The sequence below is a fragment of the Lissotriton vulgaris genome, chromosome 1_1 (assembly GCF_964263255.1).
Source record: "Lissotriton vulgaris chromosome 1_1, aLisVul1.2, whole genome shotgun sequence".
Taxonomy (NCBI): Eukaryota; Metazoa; Chordata; class Amphibia; order Caudata; family Salamandridae; genus Lissotriton; species Lissotriton vulgaris.
Window position 1 is genome coordinate 278,210,981 of NC_141685.1, and position 22,980 is coordinate 278,233,960.

General features: G+C 47.7%; 1 protein-coding gene across 2 annotated transcripts in view; it reads left to right on the forward strand.

Moving 5' to 3' along the window:
* The window catches only part of KIF2C (kinesin family member 2C), a 1,247,488-nt gene that overhangs the window by 37,183 nt on the left and 1,187,325 nt on the right, over nucleotides 1-22,980 (forward strand). The gene's annotated exons all lie outside the window — the stretch shown is intronic.

Below are 22,980 nucleotides of genomic sequence, written 5' to 3' on the forward strand. Positions count from 1 at the left end.
ATACGCCAGAGCTTATTTCCTGGTGGGCAACTTCAAGAGTATCTGATGGGACATACTGCCCTAAATGCAAGCTCTACACAGCAGATCTAAAGCATGTGTTTGTCGATTGTCCCATGCTGAAAACATTTTGGCAAGATGTATACTCTGCTAACTGGGCGCTTGGGTAAGAAGTTTCATCTGACACATAAGGAAATTATTCTTGTTTTTAAGTACAAGGCTACTCTCTGAGAAGTCACTGGCTTTCATTGTTGTTGTATGCGCTCGTCCCTGCATTGCCAGGGTCTGGTTAACCCTACTACCCCGAAGGCTAATGACTTCAGGGTCTTGCTTAGACAGGTGTTTTGAGTTAGAACAGGCCCTGGCAAAGGCAAGATGCTGTTGCTCCTGCCTAAGGTGGAAGATCTGGTCTAGCCTGCAATTGGAATAGTCCTGTTAAATTACCATTATTATGAAGTCTTTATCAACTAAATTGTCTTGGTTTCCCGATCTTTCACACTCACTTTACTAATATCGAATCATGTTTGGATTAGGAGTATTAGGGTTTCTCTTAAGGGCTGTCTCCCCCACCACCTGTTGCATCAATTGTCTATTTTTCTCTGTAGCTAATAAAAAGAAATGGGGGTAAAAAAAAATTAAATGTAGTGTCTGTAAATTACAGTGCGCTCCCACTTCATGCATTAGTAATCTATTGAAAGTGAGACTTTTTAAACAAACTGAAGTTTCTGCCTCTGTCTTGGAGACAAAGCTATTGATGAACCAAGGGACAAGTGAAGGGGTCATGTGTACCCTTTATATGGGATGGATTTTTTTATACATTTTCCAAAGGTTTAGTTTATTAAATCAATCAAAACAGTCCGTGTACAGCAGACATGCTGAACTGGCATATTTGAAAAAGATGACTTGATAAGATAAAATATTTGCCTAGGATTACTCAATTTGAGATCAGATTATGGGTCAAGCGCAATATTAAAGTCCTTAGATCTGCAGGTCCAGTAAAATTTTTATGACTTTTCGAGGCCTGGTGATGGGCCATGTGTTTGGCGCTGGTTCTTTGGATTCGATTTAGAGGTTTTTGGAGAAGTCTGTCTGTCTGGCCCGGTTGCGGCCTGAAGTTGCTGGAAATGTCTGATTTTGTTGCTGAAGAATTGAGAATCACCCCCTCACTGAACCTCTGCATTAATAAGTTGGAGGTGGCCGATGGTGAGGTGAAATTTCACAATGGCGGATGTTTTTGTTTCTGTTGGTGCTGGCATCGATGCGTTTTGCCACCGTTTTGCCAGAGTGGAGTGTTTGGTTTTGTGGATCATTTGGTGGTAATTTCTTGGGGTTGATTTGAACATGTTCTGGTATGCATTGTCCAGGCTCATTCTTAATTTGCCCTTTGTTTACTTCCAGTGGCATTCCATCAGTCTGAGTTCTCTGTGTACTAACTGGCCTGGGGTGTGGATCTTGTGTTTCTGTGTTTGAGGGTGTGGCCTGGGTTGTCACAGGTGATCCAATTGAAACTTTAGATTGCTTTTGAAAGACTGTTGCTGTGTTGGAGGTTGGTGGGTTTTGAGAGCTGTTAAAATGCTGGTCTAGATGCTGTTTCAGTTTGTTCTGGCTGGTTTGGCATTTCTGAAAGTCTGGTACCAGATCTATCCTTGGTCATGTGTTTATTTTTTTGTAATAGCTTATTTCATTGTTAATTACTTCCATAGGATGCGTCAGCATAGAAACGAAGGGACACTAGTTTAGTGAGTTAACTGAACTTGTTTGGGTGGGTTTGCCACCTGTACAATTTTTTTCAGACTTTACTCTGCCTTTCAATGGGTGTAAAATGTTCTTCCTAGCCCACAAAGCAGTGCTGATTGACAGTGAGACGGTGAAGGCATTTCCTTTGTGGGGACCTGCTTTTCACTTATTCTTGACTTTGTGCGAGTACATTGTATATGCTGAGATAGGGACCTGAATTTAATTTTCACATACATTTTTTTTTTTGATCAACCAAGCTCATCATAAATTTCAAATTCCGAGATATAATGGCAGCACACAATTGCAGTACAGCATATGTATCTCATTGTAAAACTGTCAAATGACAACTTGTGAATGGTTCAGGGACAGCCTAACAATAGGGTATGTTGGGTGTGGATTTCCTGTTCTTTTCTATACCAGTATAGGGCCCTAGCACCTGCACCCAGGGAAATTAAGTCTCCAACGATGCACCCCTATACTCCCACCATATCTTCTCCCACTTTATGGGGCACCCTCTAATTTTATAAACCACTTTTCCTCCTTCCTGCACCAGTCTAGGTTGTTCTTCCAATCTGCCAGGGGAGCACCACCCCAGTACCTCGCTATGTTGCACTTTGCTACGCCTGCTGCCATTGCCAACCATAGCCTGTCCTGGGTCATCAAAAGCAGCCACTTAATGTCCATTGGGACATTTACCGCGAGGGCATTAGTCATCACCTCCTGCCAAGATCTGCAGATCACTGGACATTCCCACAGGATATGATAAAAGGAGCCCTTCTGTGCACATCCCCTCACATGCTGGGATGTCCCCACCACCCCCAGTTTATGTAATAACGTGCATGAATAATAGGAGCGATGCAAGACTTTGAGCTGTGTAAGTCAGAATCTGGCCTGGATTGCTCTCTCAGACTTTGTAGGCCTTCTACCCATTCCAACTAGTCAATGTTGCCTATAATCGTCCATCCAGGCATGTCTAAGAGCCTAAGGTGTCAGGGGGAATTCATCCATTTTCAGTAACCTGATATCCCTTTGGCTGGAATGAGGTCTGCTAGTAAAGTCTTCTAAAGGGAAGGAATCCAGGGGTCTTCCCCCCTCTCAATTATGAACCTGGTGGGGCATGTCCAAGCTGAAGTGAGCGGAGCCTCTGGGTGGCTGACAGATCATATTCCTGACCAAGGGCCTCAAAGGATAACCATGCTCAATTCTTATCCTTGCCCATTGTGAGAAACCCTGTAGACTGGACACATCTCTCAGCTGATCCCTGTCGCACAGGAGAGAGGGTGGGGGAGGAGAGTGTCCTGGCTGTCAGCTGGAGTGCCATCCGAGACCGCGATTTGCCACAGTCCAACACCCCACAACAGTCGCCGTACATACCAGCAAACGCACGCTCTCGGTGGGCGTCCAGAAATACCTCATAATTGACTGGGTTGACAGTGGCGATGCCAGCAGTCAGCTAGCTTTCCCCACTTTGAGTATACAAAGTAATTGATCACCAGGAGCTGCGAGGCTCAAATGTTTTAATGTCTGGGATTGCCAGGCTGCCATTATAGTCCCATCCACCCCTAGAAATTTTACTAGGGCAACATGTGACATACACCCTCTCCTCCTGCCAGATTATGGTCTTGAGTTCCTGACTTCTGTTTGAAGTAGGTAGGTGGGACAGGGTAGGGCATATTTTGAAGACCATATAAAAGGTGTATGAGGGCCATCTTGTGTAAAACCACCAATTGTGAGGGGTTTATTCTGCATAAACTATTATTTGAGGTCACAAAGATTCCGAGATAATTGAATGCTTAAAGTCACGATAGGGGCCACACATTTTCTGAAGTCTTGGGGGAGGTCCTGGCAGGGGAAACACCACTGAATTGGCCCAATTTATGTTGTAACCGGAGTACCTCCAGAAGAGCTCAAAGATATGAAGAACCCCCTTGATTGAGAATTACAGCCTGCAGATGTACAGGACTATATCACAAGCGTATAAGGAGATGCTCCTCTCGCCCGTCTGACAATAGAATGCCCCATATCAGCAGGTCTCGACGAATCCAGACCACCTGCGGCTCCAGCAACAGGGTGATAGACACCCCTGCCAGGTACCCCTACGCAGTGGTAAGATCTTGGAGATCACTCCATTTACCCTCACCCTGGCTATTGGGGCTTGATATAGAAGCCTAACCCAATTGCAGAATTTGGGTCTGAAAGCAAATGGCTAGGTTCATTCTTTGCTATCGATGCATCTAGCACCAGCAACGCAGTCTTTAAAGTCTCTGATTTACCAGTCATGTGTAGGACCCCATATCTTCGTATGTTTTGCCGAGTGCTTCTGCGGGACATAAAGCGGACTGGTCCACGTGGATGAGCGACTGAAGGGCAGCCGAGAGCCAGGACGCAAGGACTTTGGCCAGCACCTCTGGCTCTACATTCAGGAGAGAATTCGGTCTATATAGTCCACACTCCTCCGAGGGCTTTCCTGCTTTCTGTATAACTACTATTGTATCTGCTTGCTGATCCTCCGGTAGGAATCGGTCTTTTGCCGCTTGAAACATCTCTAACATCGGCTCCGCTATCCTGCTGGACATGCCCTTAAACAGCTCAACTCTTAATCCATTGGGTCCCACTGCCTTCCTGGGCTGCAGGGTACCGAGGGCCGTAAAGGGCGGCCCTTGTTTCGCTAGTGAGTGTTGGAAGCGAGAAATCGCGCAGCAACTCTGCGCAGTCCATTTCTCATCTAACACACAGTGACAGTGACCGAGTACTCTACAGATTTTACCCTGCTGACACTGAAGGCTTCTCCGGCCCTCCAGTTTGGTGCCACCACGGGGGGGGGGCTATATTTTTTGCCTTGCAACCGAGCACTCTCATGCGCACCCTAAGCCGGGGCCTACATTGCCAGTAGAGGGCCTTCTTACTGGCAGGCCGCAGTGCTGTACAAGTGGGCTGGGGGGAGGGCACAACTGGATGAAATTGAACAGCGCTATAGACTTGTGGCCCCTCCCGAACTAATAGCTGCCCGTGCCTGGCTCTGGGACTTGCACTGGACGGCCTGACATTGCCATCTATAGTGTGATCCGTTGGACCGACAATTCTACCGGTAACCCTGCCGGGGTGTGCCTTCACTGACACCATCGTGGGACCCTCCCAGTCGACTGACTCCTTTCCAACGGCGCAATTCTGGTAGTGGCATATACTCGCGACCCACCAGTGGGTGGCTGGAACCTCTCCCCATAACTACACAGAGCTCAGCCAACACCCCTTCCAGTCACCCACCTGGAGGAGATTACCTTATCCCAACACAGTGAATTTGCATTATGGGCAGACTCTGGACCAAGACACTGGATGGCCAACAAGGAACGGGCCCCCCCTCTGCCAAGGCAGAGCTCTCCAGCCAGCCTTCCTCACCAAGGGCCGTATCCTCTAAGCTCATGGAGGGCACTCCCGATAAACTGGATCTAATTCTCAAGGACATCCGAGATTCCAGGGCAGCAGTTGAACTACAGATTGGCACGCTCACCACAGACCTTACCTTACTCTGAGCAGACCACGGAAAACTGTCTGACAACGCCAAGGACCACTGACAATCCCTCACGGACCTGGACCCTAGAGTCACTGCGATTTCCACAACAATACCGCAACTACAGCAACATGACTGGCCTCCTAGACAGGGTGGAAGATGCGGAGTGCAGAAATAGACACAACAACATCCGTGTCATTGGTTTGCCGGAATGCAGTGAGGGTGCCAAGGCGGCAGACTTCATGGAGGCGTGGTTCAGGAACAATGTGCCGCCAGAGGGACTCTCTCTATACTTTTGTGTCGAACAGGCCCACAGAATACCAACCAGACCACCCAAACCTGGCGCACCAACTCGCCCTTTAATACTGAAAATCCTGAATTATAGGGACAGCGATATGTTACAGAAAGCGAGGGAAAAATCACGTATCCAGTTCGAAAACCACCGCATTTTGTTGTACCCAGACTACACCATCATGGTTCAGAAGAAGCGATCGTCCTACCAAGCGGTCAAGAAGAAACTCCAGAAAGCGCACCCCAAATATGCCCTCCTGTACCCAGCCAGGCTGAAAGTTATTTATGACAAAAAAAAACTCACTACTCCGAGAGCCCCGCAGACGCCGAGGAATGGCTTGAAGTTATGTGCCTTGGATCTAGCCTACGCAGCCACTCTGACTCCTCCTCACAGGGCCTCGGTAAACTCTCAACCACAATCTCGCCAATCTCAGACTTCCAAACAAGGTAAAGGGGGCGCAGGACCATTGCATGAACAGCCACGTTGTGACCAGGAAGGGGCTCTTGCTGTTGCCGGGGCTTTTTGTGAAAACTCCAATAAAAATCCCCACGGACTCAGAGGACAGCACCCTGAATTTGGATTCCGAGCACTCTTTTTCCCTACAATTACTCATATGGCGGCGGACGACATAATCGATAATTGACAGCCAGAGACCACCCGACGAGCTTGGAATACTTCCGGAACTGCGATTAGACAAGTGCTGATACAGACGACATAGACTGCAACTCCCAGCGTCCATCATATCCTTTTTTCCGTAATGCTACATTTGACCAATGTAATCATGTTTTAACCAGTATAATAATGTAGTGAGTCGAGATCGTGGTTAAGAATGTATAACTAGATTGCCTCTATCTACAAATAGGCTTTGCAGGGACTCTAGCTTATATGGTCATTTACTGCGGAAATACTGTCTGACCTGTCTAATTACAACCCCCGCACGGCTGGGCCCCGTAGAGCCACCAGGCAGCCAACCTTACTGTCAACACAACCATGATCAATGGCGACTGCCCCCCTTACAGCATATGCACAGTTATTTGTTATACGATTCATGTGAATTGATCTTGGGCCCATTGTAGTTCGGGCGATGAGCCATGTTCTGTTTGTATTCATAGGGAAAGGGGGCTCCTGATCGATATTGGTCTGTCTGCTCCATACACACGGGAGCTGCTTACTATATACAGTGCAATGCCAAGTACAAATACCACCTTGGGTCTAACAACATAATCGCATGGAATGTTCGGGGGTTTGGGTGATTCAGAAGCGACATTGTGTATATGCGTATCTTCTCAGGCGTAGAGCACACATAGTGTTCCTACAGGAATCCAACTTAACTGAGTCGTAAACACTAAAAACACACAAAAAATGGAGGGGACAGATCTACTCCACTAACTACTCTGCATTCGGCAGGGAAGCGACTATTTGGGTACACCATGGGGTCTAATTTGTTGAACTGGAATGCTGGGTCGATGACCAAGGGAGGTCCATACTATTAAAAGGCACACTAGATGGATCCCTGGTGATCCTAGGCAGTGCTTATGCCCCTAACTTTGAACAGGACCGCTTGCTACACCAACTGTGTGCGGCAATGGTAGATTGGGATGGTATCCCCTGGGTGCTGGGAGGAGACTGGAATGCTGTACTGGACATTACTCTAGATGGATCTCATACTCTTTCACGGTACGAATGCCAGTAAACTGACTGAACTGTTTGCAACCTGTGCTGACTGCTGGGCGCTTTCAGATGCATGGCGATGTCTACACCCTACTCACAAGGAATACTAATTTTATTTCCCAGTACTTGGGCTTCATACAAGAATTGATAGATTCCTCTGCTCTAGATCCAGTGTCAAGCAGGCCTGCCAATCCACATACCTAGCTAAAACCTTCTCAGACAACCCTCCAGAGTTTACTCCTAACTGGGGTAATGTGCCCACTCCAGTACCTACCTGGAAGTTACTCCCGCAACTACTAGAGGATACCCCATTTCGAACAGCCCTTTCCAACACTGTCGCTACTTGTATAGCTGAAAATTGGAACACGGCCTCTTCTAGCTTGCTCGAATGGGACGCACTAAAGGTGGTACAGGGAGCATCGCTAGGACAATTAGTGGGGCCCAACAGGAAACGCACCAACAATTACTCAGCCGAACGGATGGCCACGCTAGAACAGGAAGCTGTGACAGACCTTGACAAAAAAGAGGAGTTGCAGACCGCCCGTATTGAACACGCCAAAACGCTAGAAACACTACGGATAATTGATCATAGGGCATTCCTGCAGCGCAAACATACTGAGGCAGACAGGTCTAGCACACTGCTAGCCCGCATAGTCCGGGATAGGCCTGACCCACCTGTCATAACTAGCATCCGTAAAGCTAATGGACATATAACCCATACCCAACGAGAAATAAACTCAGCCTTCCATGATTACCTTAATACACTTTATGTTGCACCCACACCTGTGGAACACTCCTCCATTACGGAATTATTGCAGGATCTACCCATTCTGGTACTTTCCGATGAGATTCAAAAGGGAATAGATGGTCCCATTACCCAACTAGAAATTTGAGCTGCGATAAAAGGTCTAAATCGTAATAAAGCACCTGGGATAGACTGGCTACATATTGAGTTCTACCACACATACGCAGAGACTCTGGTACCCACACTGGAATTGGTATATAAAGCTGCCTTTGAGGCTGGCCCTCTACCACACTCACCATGCAAGCACTAGTCCCATCCTTACCCAAACCGGGACGCGATAGCCTGGACTTGCCCAATTGTAGACCCCTCTCCCTGCTAGCGACTGAATATAAAATCTTAAGTAAAGCTCTCGCCAATCGCATACAGCCCTACCTCAATACTCATACATAGTGACCAGTGCGGATTCCTGCCAAACTGCAGCACATCTCTTAACACCAGGCAACTACATTATATAATGAAGGCCACTCCGCATGCTTATCAGTCCGCGGGACGCATAGCACTAGCCTTCCGACAGGCCTTTGATTCTCTCTCCTGGGAATTTATGTTCGTGGCTCCAACGTTTTGGGTTCCCAGAAACATATCTTAAATGGGTACCCTTATTATATACATACCCCACAGCCCGAGCCCTTACAGGGAGTTGCATGTCTGACCAATATACGATCCACAGGGGCATGTGACAGGGATGTCCATTATCTCCATTATTATTCGTTCTTGCACTGGAACCCCTGGCAATAGTGCTCAGAGGGTCGGCAGAACGGCTTGGCATACCCATCGATGTTGCGACCCACCTAAAGTCTATTTATGCTGACGACATCCTTTTGTATTTACGGGACCTGATGGCAGAGAATGCATCCCTTCCTGAGATTTTTACCACTCTCAAGTCTCTCGGGTCTGGCTATAAACCTGGGAAAATCTGTGGCTTTTTTTTTTTTTCAGGGACGCACAATTCCCAAATAACTTGCGGTTTGGCGACTGCCTTGCCAGTGGCCCCCACCACCTTTAAATACTTGGGTATTCAAGTCTATAGGACACAGGTAGATCAAATTGAAGGTAATATAGTGCGAGCCCTAACTGCCCTTGTACTAGTGTGGCCTTCTGGTTCTCCCTGCCCTTGTCAGTGATGGGACGTATCGCCATCTCAAAGATGGTGATGCTCACTTGCCTATTATACTATTTTGTGAACTTACTGGTCATGATCCCGCAGTCTATCTTTAATACATTGAACACCATACCGGTAGATCTTATCTGGGAAAAGGGCCGTAGACTAATAAGCCTACGGAAACTCCAACTGGAGACCAGCAGTGGTGGCCTGGGAGGTCCTGACTTCAGAGCCTACTATGCTAGTCAACTCCAATGGCTATCCTTCTGGAACTTACTTCACTTGGAAGACAATGGTCTGAGGACTCTACCACAGAAATCCCCGATAAAGCATGGCAGAGCATGCTAGAACACCCAAAAAGTTTCCCGTAATGCCAAAGTTAATTCAGACTATGATCCTTCACAGATTGTATCTCACCCACAAGCGGATTCACCGATGTTCCCAGACGCTTCACATTGCTGCCCCTGCTGTAAAGGCTATGAGGGGGACTTCCTCCCTATGCTGTGGTCCTGCTCTCTCCTCCAGGGCTACTGGGAGGGAGTTTGTCAATCCCTGAGCAAACTCACACAAATCCCTATATCTGATGACTCACTGACCTTCCTCATGGGCCTCCGTAGACGAACGAAAGTCCAGAGGGTACGACTGAGGTTTACAGACTTGGCCCTCATATTAGCAATAAGAGCCCTCACCAGGAGGTGGAAATCCCTTAGATGCCAAGCGATATCCAGCTGGCAAGATGACATGATTCAATGGGGAAAGGCCGAAGGTACAGCCCTCCGGAGGGAAGAAGAGAGGGGCTCAGAAAACTATTTCAATGGATGGGAGATCATGCTACATGAGTTTCAATCACTTGACTTACTACCCCCACGGGGTAACCCAACCCCATAACCCAGTCAATACGTGACTTTCATAATAGGTTTCAGGACTCAGACCCATACACCGTATTCCATGATCACTGCGGACCCCCCAGTACTGCACTGCTAGCACCCCCCTTTAGATTGCAATAGACAATGAAGACACCAACTGACCAGGAGTGGGGGTTGGGTGGGTTAGGGAGGGTGGGGACATGGTTGAACCTGTTCACGTTAACTGGAAATTTTATGCTGTGCATTTATCTGCCATAACTGCAATGATTTGATACTCACGTTGTCTACTGATACCATTTATTCTGTTTCCCGTTAAATAATGAGGAAAGAATCGGGCAGATTCATGAAACTTATATGTTGTATCTATTGGAAGTACAAAACGACAGTCTATTTGTAATATTCTTTGCATTGGAGTTGATATACAGGTCATTAATAAAGTATGTTAAAAAAAAGTACAGAAGTCTCGAGCGGACAAGGGAAGGACCCACAGATGACTGGTTTTTGTGGGGAATTTTTTGACGGCTAGGAGAGCTTGTTCAGTGTGCAGCCATCTTAGTCTGCTGCATGCCACACCCCGATTTTTAAGCTACACAAGCTCATTCTGCTCTCATTTTGTAAGAACATGGTGCACACATTTTTCCTACAGTTAGCACCACTGACCTGCAGGAATGCTTACTGCTAGTTGGCCAATGTATTGCGATTTCAAATTGCCCATCTCTTGTGCCCTGTTACTTTTATTGTGACTACTGCACCTCATTCTGTTCAGTCCTTCTCAGTCTATTGTTAGCACGTATTCTACGCCTTATGCATGTTTGAGTGATTCTCAAAGCCATCTGATCCTAAGCACCATAGTAACCACTTTCTGAACCTTCATGCTGAGCTGGCTTGTTCTTATTTTGAAGACCTTAGACTTGCCGGCATATTTATTGTTCTTAGTTTGTATATCACGCCTAGTGCCTGCTGCTGTAGCTTACAAACTTTAGCCTGTTCTCCTTACATACCCCTCCTTCATGTCAAATGACATCTGCAGCTAGAATATAAATCCATATCCAGGAGAACATTGCATTGATATTTGATTAAATACGTTGCTCTTGGCAGAGGATGGAAGGTAATGGACAACTCCATTTTCATGTGGATGCTGTATATCCAAAAGGGTTTTGTAGTTTAGTCTGCCCTGTTCCCATGATGCACTGGGCCAGGGACAGACTGATTTGCATATAGCCAGGTTCTGAGCTGGGATGGGGCAGTGAGATAAATAACGGTGATGGATCATGCCCTGATCTTTGGACTGGGTAAGAGTGGTCTGTTTAACTCAGACACTCTGTTCATCACCACCCCCTTTTCTAAATCGTATATCCAAAAGGGTCTGCTGCAGTCTTTGAAAGCAGTAATTTCTCTTCCGCACGCAAAAGAGAATACAGATCTTTGGCACATCGATCTAAATTCCCTGTTCTTAAACAATTTGACTTTTTAGGCTCAAATGCTTTGATCCTGTTGTGTTTGCAGGTGTACAGCACTTTACCCCAAAAGGGAACACTAAATTTTAGTCCAAAGCATCTACCACTTTCGTAGACCTATTGAGAATATCTGGGTTCTTACGGCTTCAGCTTACACTGCCTCCCATTTATGATAGCAGCCAGCCTGTTTAAACAAATGGAGTATCAAGTGGAGTGAGCTCCTGGTTTTTTTTTTTTTTGGAAACCTTTATTGTGCAATATCAGCAAACAAATACAGGCCCACAACCATCCGGCCGGCCTCAAACATTTTGAGCACTGTTGCAGGCTATACGGCGACTCGATAGCACCGCAATACAAATTGACAAGCATTCAGAGTTACACTGAGTATCATCGTACTACCGAGAAGTAGGATAAGTGAAGGTTAATTTTAAGATTTTTAAGCATTTTTAAATGTAAAAACTAAAACATCAGAGTCCAGTCCCTCCACCTACGACATGAATGGGCAACTTTCCGAAACGAAACCAGACTAAGAAAAACTGTGGTCAGAATAGCGGCATAGGGATTTATACAACAGGATATTCAAGCAAACACCATGTTTCATGCCGGTTGCTACCCATCACGTATCAAGCAACCCACGGACCCAAAGACAGAAACAAGAAAAGAAAGGAAAAGAAGTTAGAAAGGAGAAAATTAAGGCCCATAGAAACTAAAACAAACAAAGTAATCCCCCCCCCCCCCCCCCCCCTGTCCCCACCCTACACGCATGCAGAGGCTACGGCCTACCCCCCTCCCCCCTAGCAGTGTGCCTGTCGCCCAATAAAGAGTACCCGAAATATAGACATAGAAAGAAAGGAAGAAAAGAAAAAGGAATCGTATGAAACCGGAGGAGGGCCAAATCCACTTGCTCCCGGACTCCCCAGCCCTGCATAAGACCTCCACCCCATAAACAAGAATCAACAGCAGCAAATGTCAATTACAGCATTAAATGGGGAGAGGCATCACATATCGCGCAGCCAAGTGTATCATAAAAGCGTTCCAGTCCGGGTCTCCGCGAGCCAAGCAGTCAGAAATAGCGAAAAGGAAACCATCAGCCCTGGCCGTTTCGTAAAAACCCCTTCAAACATGGCCCCCGAAAAGAGCCCGCCCCAAGAAGAAGAAAGGGACAAAATGGCCACACTCTGCAAAGAAGAGGCGTGTGAGAACAAAATGGATGTCGCCAGTTACCATGAAATCCATAGTCCCAAAAGATGAGCATCCCCAAGGTCGCACGATGACACTCATTCCACTGTAGGAAGAAAAAGGCTTGTGAGGCGAAGGCAGCAAGGGGGCCAATAACTGCGGAAATGGCGTTCGAGGCAACAGTAGCCACATCATGGGCAAAGTCTCAATCTTCGGCGTGGAGGGAAACACTGTAGCGCAGTCAAAGCTGGTGGACGAGCAAACACTAATATAGCCAGAGATAGTCCGCTTCCCCTTGCACACGTGTGGCAACACAGTAGCCGCCTCAGGAACAGGCAAAGGTAAATCAACGCAACGCTGGGAGCTGGTCAGTCGCGCTCGTCCCAGTGTGAGTGCGGCATCGTCAAGCTTCCGACCCAGCTCGCGGGTGCCTGCCAGCCATGCAGTTTGCAAATCGGCAAGAGCAGCCAGAACGGCACCGCAGGTCAGAGCAGGCTGCAGTTCCAACAGCTCCTCACCACAAAGCGGTACACGCGGTCCAACACCCAGCTCAAGACCAGGCAGGGTGAAACATCCTTGAGGCGAGGTAGCACTTGTCTCCCCAGTCAGGGAGCCAGCAGCCATTTCCACCCCGTCAGGGGAACCACAATGGAAGGGGGGCGAAATCGGCACTGGGAGGCTGCAGTCCGGATCGCTGATAAGAGCATGACACACAGCTAGGGAGCGACCCACAGCGAGAGCCATTCCACCTTCAGCTTAAGACGGGGGCCAAGTCAAAGGTGGTTCGCCAGTAACGTGCTCCAAGATGGGGTCGGCACAACCCGTCACCAGCGTTTCACAGAGAAGTAGTTTCAAGAAGGGCTCCCACCTCGCCAGTGAACGCAATCCGGTAGCAGAAAATCCCCTCACAGCGGAAAGGATCTCCGTTTCCCTCTGCAGCAGGCAGTGCGTCCCCGAGTGCCGGCTCCGCCCCAGCTCGACTGTCCGATGCCGCTCCAGCAGCATCCAGCAACGCAGATCAACACGGGTCCCGGAGCCGAGGTTATGGAAGTCGCCAGGCAATCTCGACAATATCTCCAGTTATCCGGCAGGCAGAGACCTCAGAGGAACGCGAACAGTAGCAGCGCGTTTATATCACCGTCCCGCTGCAGCACAAGTACAGGATACAGGTCAGGATATCGGTGCGGGATTAGAAGGCTTGCGGAGCCGGGAGCCTACACGACCGTCCCGATCGCCATCTTGGCCGAGCTCCTGGTTCTTTTTGCACATTCAAAACCTTACTTTTTGCAGGGCACTGTGGCTAAAAAGTCACTCGATGCTAGATGGCTTTTAAACTTGCCTTGCATATTGTATGGTGTAAGAAATGGGGTTGCCAAATCTCCAGGGGGATAGCACGGAACCAAGCGGGCAGGCCAAACTTCGGAGAACATGTGAAGCACTCACGTAGTACCCACAAACGACACACCAGGCACACCACAAAAGAGGCAGGACACCAGCTTGAGTTAGAAAAAAGTAGTTTAGTAGTATCTCCAACCTGCAAGGCAAAAATGCAGAACAGTAGTTATCGCAACAAGGCTCTAGCGAGCGCCAGGGCAGTAAATGCCCAGCAGGGGGGGGGGGGGGGGGGGGGGGAACTATTTACAAGGTAATTGGGAACCGGGCTGAAACGGTAAATAAGTCCAAATTGTCTAGCTGCAATATAAAAAGGTTAGCACTTGACAGGTGACGTCAGCGACATCAATATGGGGGAGGAAAACACTAGGCGTAGGGGCCCATTATGCATAAAATCAAACATTAGGGGTAAGAACCCACAATAGCTGGCATTGGCGTCTCCTTCAAACAGAATAGGAATCACCCAGCATTAACAGCAGACAGGAGCACCTGTAATAAGGCAGCCAGGCTTGCTCATTAACATGGGGCGTAATCAGGGGCCTGGAATGACATGTCAGGCCAGCATAGGGGCACTCCGGGCGCTCACCTGTAAGAAAAGGCACATTCACCTTAGTTTAGGCATAGCCTTAGCCTAATCACCTTAGCAGGATAAGCAGCCTACAATCAAAACTAGGCGCAGAAGCGCACCACACCTGGACAGGTAACGTGAAAATACTAGGCAGGAATAAAATAAATTTTGAAGGAGGATATAACCTTTCTTTCGATTGTAAAATGTTTCTCACATGCAAAACTTTTCATTAGCCGCAGCTATAAGCTGGAATCACTCTTCCCTGTACCAGGAGTAACACATTCAAATAAATATATATATATAGGAGAATCATTCCATGAAACACCGGAAGAACATTTCATTAAGCATGACTAGCCAATTCACCAGGCAGGGATGAGCATCTCATTATGTAAAGCAACCCTAGAAGTATATAACCCGTAAGAATCTAGGCGACCTTTCAGTACTCCAGAAGGGACGTTACATCAGGGTAGCAAGAACAGCATACCATTAGAGGGTAAACCGCTCATCTGAGTACTCCAGTTAATCCCCTAACTTGTTAACCCTTTTCCATGGGCAAGAACCACCAGGCCGTAACAGACCCCTAGCCAGGGGCTAACTCTCATGGCCCAGCAGCCACTAGCGGCCTTTGACAGTGTTCCTGGCACTTGGGGCATAAGCCCTGAAGACCCTCTCGCCCAGACCCAGTTCAGGGGGGCCAGTAGGCCTCATGGGGTTAATTGGGGCTGAGGTGGCCCAGCGGTAGTCTCTGGAATGACGACTGGCCCTACAGTGCAGCTCCCACGACTGCTGTGCTGCCGAGGGTCCTCCCGAAGGATTAGTCCAGAGGGGGCGGACAGTCCCAGTACAGTTTCTCAGGGGCCCCTTCCTCACCTCCTGGCGCTCCTTTCGCGCTGTGCTGGTGTAAGTCCCTAATAGTGACAGGGTCCTGGGTGGGCCCTCATAATTCAGGGGCCCAGGGGACAGCAGAGGGGAGGGTTTTTTTAGGGGTGCAGGGCCCAGCTCACAGGCCCATGTGGCGGTAGCATCTCGCAGCAGGTCCCCTCTCTGTCTTGTCCCAGCTCTGACTGACTCTTTGGTGGCAAATCCCCCTTACTTATACCCTCCTCCCAGGCAGTGCCAGAACCTTCTAGTATGTTGGCAAAACTGGCCTAAACTGGCTCAAGGGGAGGGGGTAGGCACCCTGGGTGCCAGGCTTTCCCTCCAAAAGCTAGGGGTGGCTGGGTAATATTATCTAGACCGCTGACCTATGCCAGTCCGGTGGCAAAACCCATGGCCATGGCATCCATTTTAAACACAGTACATTTCAGTCAGGTGCATTTTACAATGGGGGAATTTACAAGTGAAACAACAAGAAGGGGGACACTAGGGTCTAGTGATAGGTGTCGCAGAGTGAGAGATAGAATGGGACAGGTCATACAACTCCACCTTTTGAGTGATACCCAAGGCTTGAAAAATTCTCATCAGGCCACCCTTAATGGTGGAGTGTCGTCATATGAGATTAGAAGAGGATCCAACCATCACTGTGACCATCTGCTGATGGTACGGAGGTGGATACCAATGGTGTACTCCAGCCAAAGGTTTCTCAAAGGTGGTGCTGATGTGGTGCAGTGCAATAAAGAAGTGAAATAAAAATTGATCAGTGGAGCAAAAATATGTTTAATGGGAGTTGTTCCAGTGTCAATGATTAAAACAGGCACGAGGGTAGTTATGAATTTATGGCTACCCCGTTGCGTGATGCAGGAAGGTTAACATGTTTCTGCCATGGGGATCTACTATCCGGCTTTCATCAGGACCTAAAAAGATTGAATGCTACTGCAAAGAGCCAACAATGGTTCGTGATAAATGAAAAAATGTGTAATGATGTGATCAAAGAAATATATATTTTTTCACAAAGTCTTACTACCAGGACCTTGGAGCCCCAATGAGTCCTTGCGAAGTAGACAACGAATTCTCACCTAAAAAGAAAGGAGAAAATTACAAAACTACTCATCATTAAACTGTAAACCTGTCCCATCACCCAGAACTCATTCCAGACATTCCAGGAGTATATTGCTCTTACTCCTGTGTAAGGACCAAGTCCTATGTATTCATTATGATATACATCTCTTTAGCACTCCTACTATATTTACGCAGGGGCCTAAGAACAAGATAGAAGAATTGCTTATATCATGTACTCATCCAGCTTTCTGTGGGTGAATACCTCACCTCTATCTGCATCCGCTCGGGTATGTGAGGCCCCGCTCTAGGTATGCACAAACAGAAAGGAAAAGATGTAGCCACCCCGCATAATGATTCTATGGTGCTACTACCACAACTGTTTAATCTATACGTGCACACAACTATAACCTGTTTTTTTCTCTAAAAAGTGACCACTCAATTCGGCTCAAACCATTAACTGAAACCCTTACTGGTTGAAGGGCAAGCCTCCCAGACATTGGAGACTCTCGATTATGCTTAACTGTATATAATACTCTATCTGCCCTCTTTAAAGAATGCAGGTTACCAACTCGAGTGAAATTGTTAGAGCCAAGGCATAGTTTTCAAAGAGGAAAAGAGAGTCCAATGCAAAGTAGTCTAATGCAGAATAATCAAATAACCAAATAACATAGGGACAGAGGCGGGCCTCACCTATCCGTTGGTACCTCTCTCCGGCATCCGAGAGGAAGTGAAGGTGACGGTAGGCAGGCCTCGCGTCGCTCATATCCGCTCTCTAATTGGTTAATTGCCTTATGTTAGAAACAGGACCCTGGCCGGCCAAGACTCGCGTCGAGGTCAGTCAGGGATCACCATTTCTAAAGTCAGAACAGGGGAGTCACACACCAAGGCAACCCCCACTCGCCCTCTAGGTAGCGTGGCGCGAGCAGTCTAGGCTAAACTTGGAGGCTGTATGAGTTAAGTATTTGCGCACGCACCCCAGCAACAACACCCAAGGCCCACCACAAAGAGTCAAGTCAAGTCAGAGAATTTATATAGCGCACTACATACCCAGAGGGTCTCAAGGCGCAAGGATATATATCAAAAATTGCCTTTGTATTTATAATAAACACAACACATTAGATAACACACGCAAACTGTACAATGTGCCAGAGGCACAGGCAGAATTTACAAGGGGAATTATGTACAAGACAGGGCCACAGGGACCACTGTCAGGGGTAGGCACTTGTTAGATAATAATACTGGTAGATATACACTTATGTCGTAAACATAGAATGATTAGCACCAAAATTATAAATGCAACACACATCCAGTAATCACTGGAAAAGTAAGGACCTCCTACGCAACCCTAAAACACTGTAAGAAATCATGCAGGTAACTAGGACCTAAGGAAGGAATACCAACACCTAAGCAATTCACTCTTAGCAAAGGGAAGGAAACCTAAACATAAAATACACCATAAACAATCCTCTGTGCAGGTCACATTTAGCAAAAGGGGATAAACATAAAATACCTAATCAGGTCACTTTTAGAAAAGGTAAGCGGAATCAACATTCCTCTATGCAGGTTACTTTTAGCAAAGAGGTGCAGGTTAGAACACATGCGCAAGAATTAAATAACAAGAAATTACAATGCGCGGGGTGCACAAAGCACAACAATCAAAAGGTCCCTCAGGCCAACTGGCCTCGAAAGGGGCGGAATGCCCGGAGTCTCAGTGTCAGGGGGGTCTGCGCAGGCAGCACAGACACAAAGCCTAAACGTGGCAACTAAGTACTGGACAGTTGTTAAATAGAAATGCACAACGTTGGAGCCAGGAGGGCTCAAGAACAAAGTGGGCAAGGAGCCTCTCAGGGGCTCCCAAAGCAAAATGTGCAAAGAGAGCTCAGCGCTCTAAATCAATGAAAATGCCCCCAGAGCCTCTCTCAGGGCTCTCACTCGATGTGGGCAATGAGCCTCGCTGGGCTCGGCAACTACTGCGGGCTCAAGAGCCTCTCAGGGCTCAAAGAACAAAGAATGGCCCCTCTCCGGAGTCCCTCTCGGACTCTGGAAGCCTGTGCTCGTTGGAGTCCCTCACGGGGGACTCGCGGTCAGAAATGCCCACGAGCCTTTGGGCTCGAAGAGAAACCCCCAGGATCCTCGGGGCTCCACAAAGAAATGCAGCAGCGTTGGAGCGGCCCTCTGCCAATCGGGGCCGCTCGACGAACAAAGGACCCTGTCCCCGCACTCACCGTTATCTCGCTGGTGCTGCGGGGGCAGGAACACTGCCGGCTCTCCTCCTCTGCAGCGCGGGGCTCCTCTTCCTCGGAGCCTCGCTGGCGGCGCCTCTCTCCTCGCTGCCTGGTTGCGGAGGCGGGACTTCCGGTCGGCCTCTCAGGGGCCGCGCTGCGATTGGCCGGTCGGCCAGAACACTTCCGGGTCGTCGCGGGCAGCGCGGCGGCCCGTTCCAGGTAGGCAGGCGGCTTCTCAGTACCCGAGGAGTGGGCTCCCTCGAGGTATTTACAAAATCAAAGTACGGGGCAATGCCGGGTGGGCACCGGCCTCCAAAGATAAAGCGAGGTGGGCACTCGCTAATGCCGAAAATCGGCAAATCGGCACAATCCGACGGGCAGATGCCGGTGGGCACCGGCTGCACACAAAGCGCTCCCAAGCGCTTAGGGGCTACAGAAAGCGCGCCTAGCGCTAGAAATATCGGCAAAGCGCTGGGGCACAAGGAAAGCGCTCCTAGCGCTACAAATCCAGATCAGGGCGCCTCCAGGCACAGGAAAGCTCCAGCAGGGTCTGGAGGCAGGCAGAGGGGCAAGGCAGGGCCAGAGCCAGCCCACTGGGTCTCCCGGCAGGGAGACAGCCAAGTGGCGGTCCTCTTGGCCCCTGCAGCAGCAGCAGCCCCCTCTGGCAAGATCCTAGGCAGAACCAAAAACAGGACAAATTGTATGGGGACACAGCCCCTTCTTATACAGCAAAACCCCTTTGTCTCAAGGGTGCAGGGTGGGGGAAAACCAGTCGCAGCTGGTTCTGAAGTACTCTGTTTACCTCAGCCACCCTCTCTATTCACTGGCAGGGCTAGGGCCATCAGTCGCACTACAGGGGGTGGAGCCAGCATTGTCCGGGGAAAGTCCAGGCCCATCAGGGACCAAGTGCACTCCTCCCAAGCCATCAAGCATGCTGATCTCACACTCACCACCGGGCAGACCCATCCAGCCTTCCTGGAGCGAGGCTCACCAGCCAGCTCCAGCCAATCACATTGCAGACATATTTTACAGTAATATTCCAAGTCCCAGAAATGGCATTTCTACACATGACACAAACATGCCACATACACCATTGCAAAGCATTCATTCCCACGAACACGCACATACCAAATTCGAGCATGCACTCCCCACACATCAGGAATTACTAGGGACACAGACATTACCCATGCATCCCTATGGGAGAGCAGGCCAGCCTAACTACATGCACGCACTTTACTCTGGGACACAGAGAAAAGTGCGCAGAGACCCAAAAATCACTAACACAGGGTCACAAATAAAAGCAAAAAGATTAGGGGTGAACCTGCCTTAAGGGCCAAGTCCAACACCTTATAATTGGAAAATTAGATGAGGGCGAATTCGCGCCACGTCTGCATATTGAAAGGCAGGCACTCGCGCACGGCTGCAGAACCCAAGGGAATGCGCATGCGCCAAATATCTCCGCTACATACTGTGGACAAGTTGCAATTGCGCATGCCCAAGCCTCTCAGGTCAGTGTCTCGACGATCGGCCATGCGTGTGGCTAGATACACTGCCGATGGCAAAGGCGAAGAGGGAAACTGACTTGGTACCGCTAGTACACACGATCCCAACAACCCGTAACCATATAACAGGCCGGTGCGTGTATGCCTGCTTAGTTTAGCAAGTCTGTTCAGATTGTTATGCTGCAAATAATCCACATTTCCACTTTTAGAGACAAAGATCATAGCGATATGAACTAATTATAATACTGACTATACCCAACCAATTATAATACTGACCTCACCCATTCACTCGAGTTGGTAGCCTGCATTCTTTAAAGAGGGCAGATGGAGTATTATATACAGTTAAGCATAATAGTCTCCAATGTCTGGGAGGCTTGCCCTTCAACCAGTAAGGGTTTCCTTTCTGTTAATGGTTTGAGCCGAATTGAGTGGTCACTTTTTTAGAGAAAAAAACAGGTTATAGTTGTGTGCACGTATAGATTAAACAGTTGTGGTAGGAGCACCATAGAATCATTATGCGGGGTGGCAACATCTTTTCCTTTGTTTGTGCATACCTAGAGCGGGGCCCTCACATACCCGAGCGGATGCCGGTAGAGGTGAGGTCTTTACCCACAGAAAGCTGGGTGAGTACATGATATAAGCAATTCTTCTATCTTGTTCTTAGGCCCCTGCGTAAATGTAGTAGGAGTGCTAAAGAGATGTATATCATAATGAATACATAGGACTTAGTCCTTACACAGGAGTAAGAGCAATATACTCCTGGAATGAGTTCTGGGTGATGGGACAGGTTTACAGTTTAATGATGAGTAGTTTTGTAATTTTCTCCTTTCTTTTTAGGTGAGAATTCGTGGTCTACTGCGCAAGGACTCATTGGGGCTCCAAGGTCCTGGTAGTAAGACTTTGTGAAAAAAAATATATTTCTTTGATCACATCATTACACATTTTTTCATTTATCACAAACCATTGTTGGCTTTTTAGGTCCTGATGAAAGCCGGATAGTAGATCCCCATGGCAGAAACATGTTGACCTTCCTGCATCACGCAACGGGGTAGCCATAAATTCATAACTACCCTTGTGCCTGTTTTAATCATTGACACTGGAACAACTCCCATTAAACATATTTTTGCTCCACTGATCAATTTTTATTTCACTTCTTTATTGCACTGCACCACCTTTGAGAAACCTTTGGCTGGAGTGCACCATTGGTATCCACCTCCGTACCATCAGCAGATGGTCAGGGTGATGGTTGGATCCTCTTCTAATCTCATATGACGACACTCCACCATTAAGGGTGGCCTGATGAGAATTTTTCAAGCCTTGGGTATCCCTTAAAAGGTGGAGTTGTATGACCTGTCCCGTTCTAGCTCTCACTCTGCGACACCTATCTCTAGACCCTAGTGTCCCCCTTCTTGTTTAGCTGAAGCAGGGGATTGGATACAGTGGTCTTTAAATATTCCCCTCTTTGACCCTCATTTAATGTTGTATTGTGGAATTTACAAGTGCTCGCACAATTACATGCCTTTACATATTAACAAGGTGTTTCACACCACTCATGGCCTATACAGGTTTAATCCCATGGGGGAGACATTCCAAATTAGGGGGGGCAAAAGTGAAAAATTTCAGGGGAAAGGCCAAGTCCAACATCTGGCCAAGACTTTTTTTGTTTATTCAGCGATTCTGTGAACATATCCACACCCACCCCCTTCCCTTTCCACTGAACCCTCTCCTTGTCTTCAATTTAGGAACCATTGTTCATTGCTGGACACCTTGTCAAATTTCATTCATATTAAATTAGGTTAGAATAAACATACTGCCTTTTAGGTATAATGTCTTTCCGTCTGGTATCAACTTTTCAGATGGTTATGTAAGCCTAAGTTCAAGATGGCTACCTCACTGGTTCCTCACTTTGCATGAGGACATCTTCACCTCAAAATTGCCCAAGTCCTGTGGTATCTACAAAAAAGTAAATTTTGCACGAATTTAGGTGTGCGTCTTTGGATCAGCCCATCTAACCTCAAGCTACTCCTTGTGAGCCCACAAATTGTCATCTAGTCATTGGGCCACTGCTGCTCTTCAGCACGACCAGCGTATCCTGCTCATCCTGCTGCTGACGTTTGCTACCCAACATTAGGAGAGCCATTGGGTGTAGCTTACAACTAAAAATGAAACCTAGGTAATTTGTCTTTGCTAACTCTTATTTTCTTGTTGCTGTTCTGCAGATTGGAGGGAGTTAATAGTATTCAACACTATAATGGTGAACTCACCAAAGTCAGAACTTCCCTAATAAATATCATGTTTGTGAATTGTCAAAAAAACTCTTGTTTAGCAATGTAAACCAGTTGATTGCATTTATGAGCCAAAGTACATCCTCTCAGGTTTTTATTTGCTATACTGTGCTGAGATATTGATGGCAGTTGTTCAATCCCCACTTGTTGCAAATTTGAAACATTGTTCGTGGATAGCTTTGCTAATCATTTTGGAAGGAACCTACTTAATTGGTGCATTCATTGTGCAAGTTGTGTATGTTTAACAGAAAAGGAAGTTGAAGCATTTCCCTGCTTGCCTAATATACTACCACATTACTTTGTTCTCCTAATGCACCTGCTCCTAGCAAATGGATGCATGTTTGTCTGTATAGTGGCTGACCATGAGCCTATTGGTTTGTGATACCATAGGTTTATTTAGCTAGTTTATGTAGCTCTTCTATGGCCAGGATAGTTTGGTTTGTTCCTTGAAATAAAAAC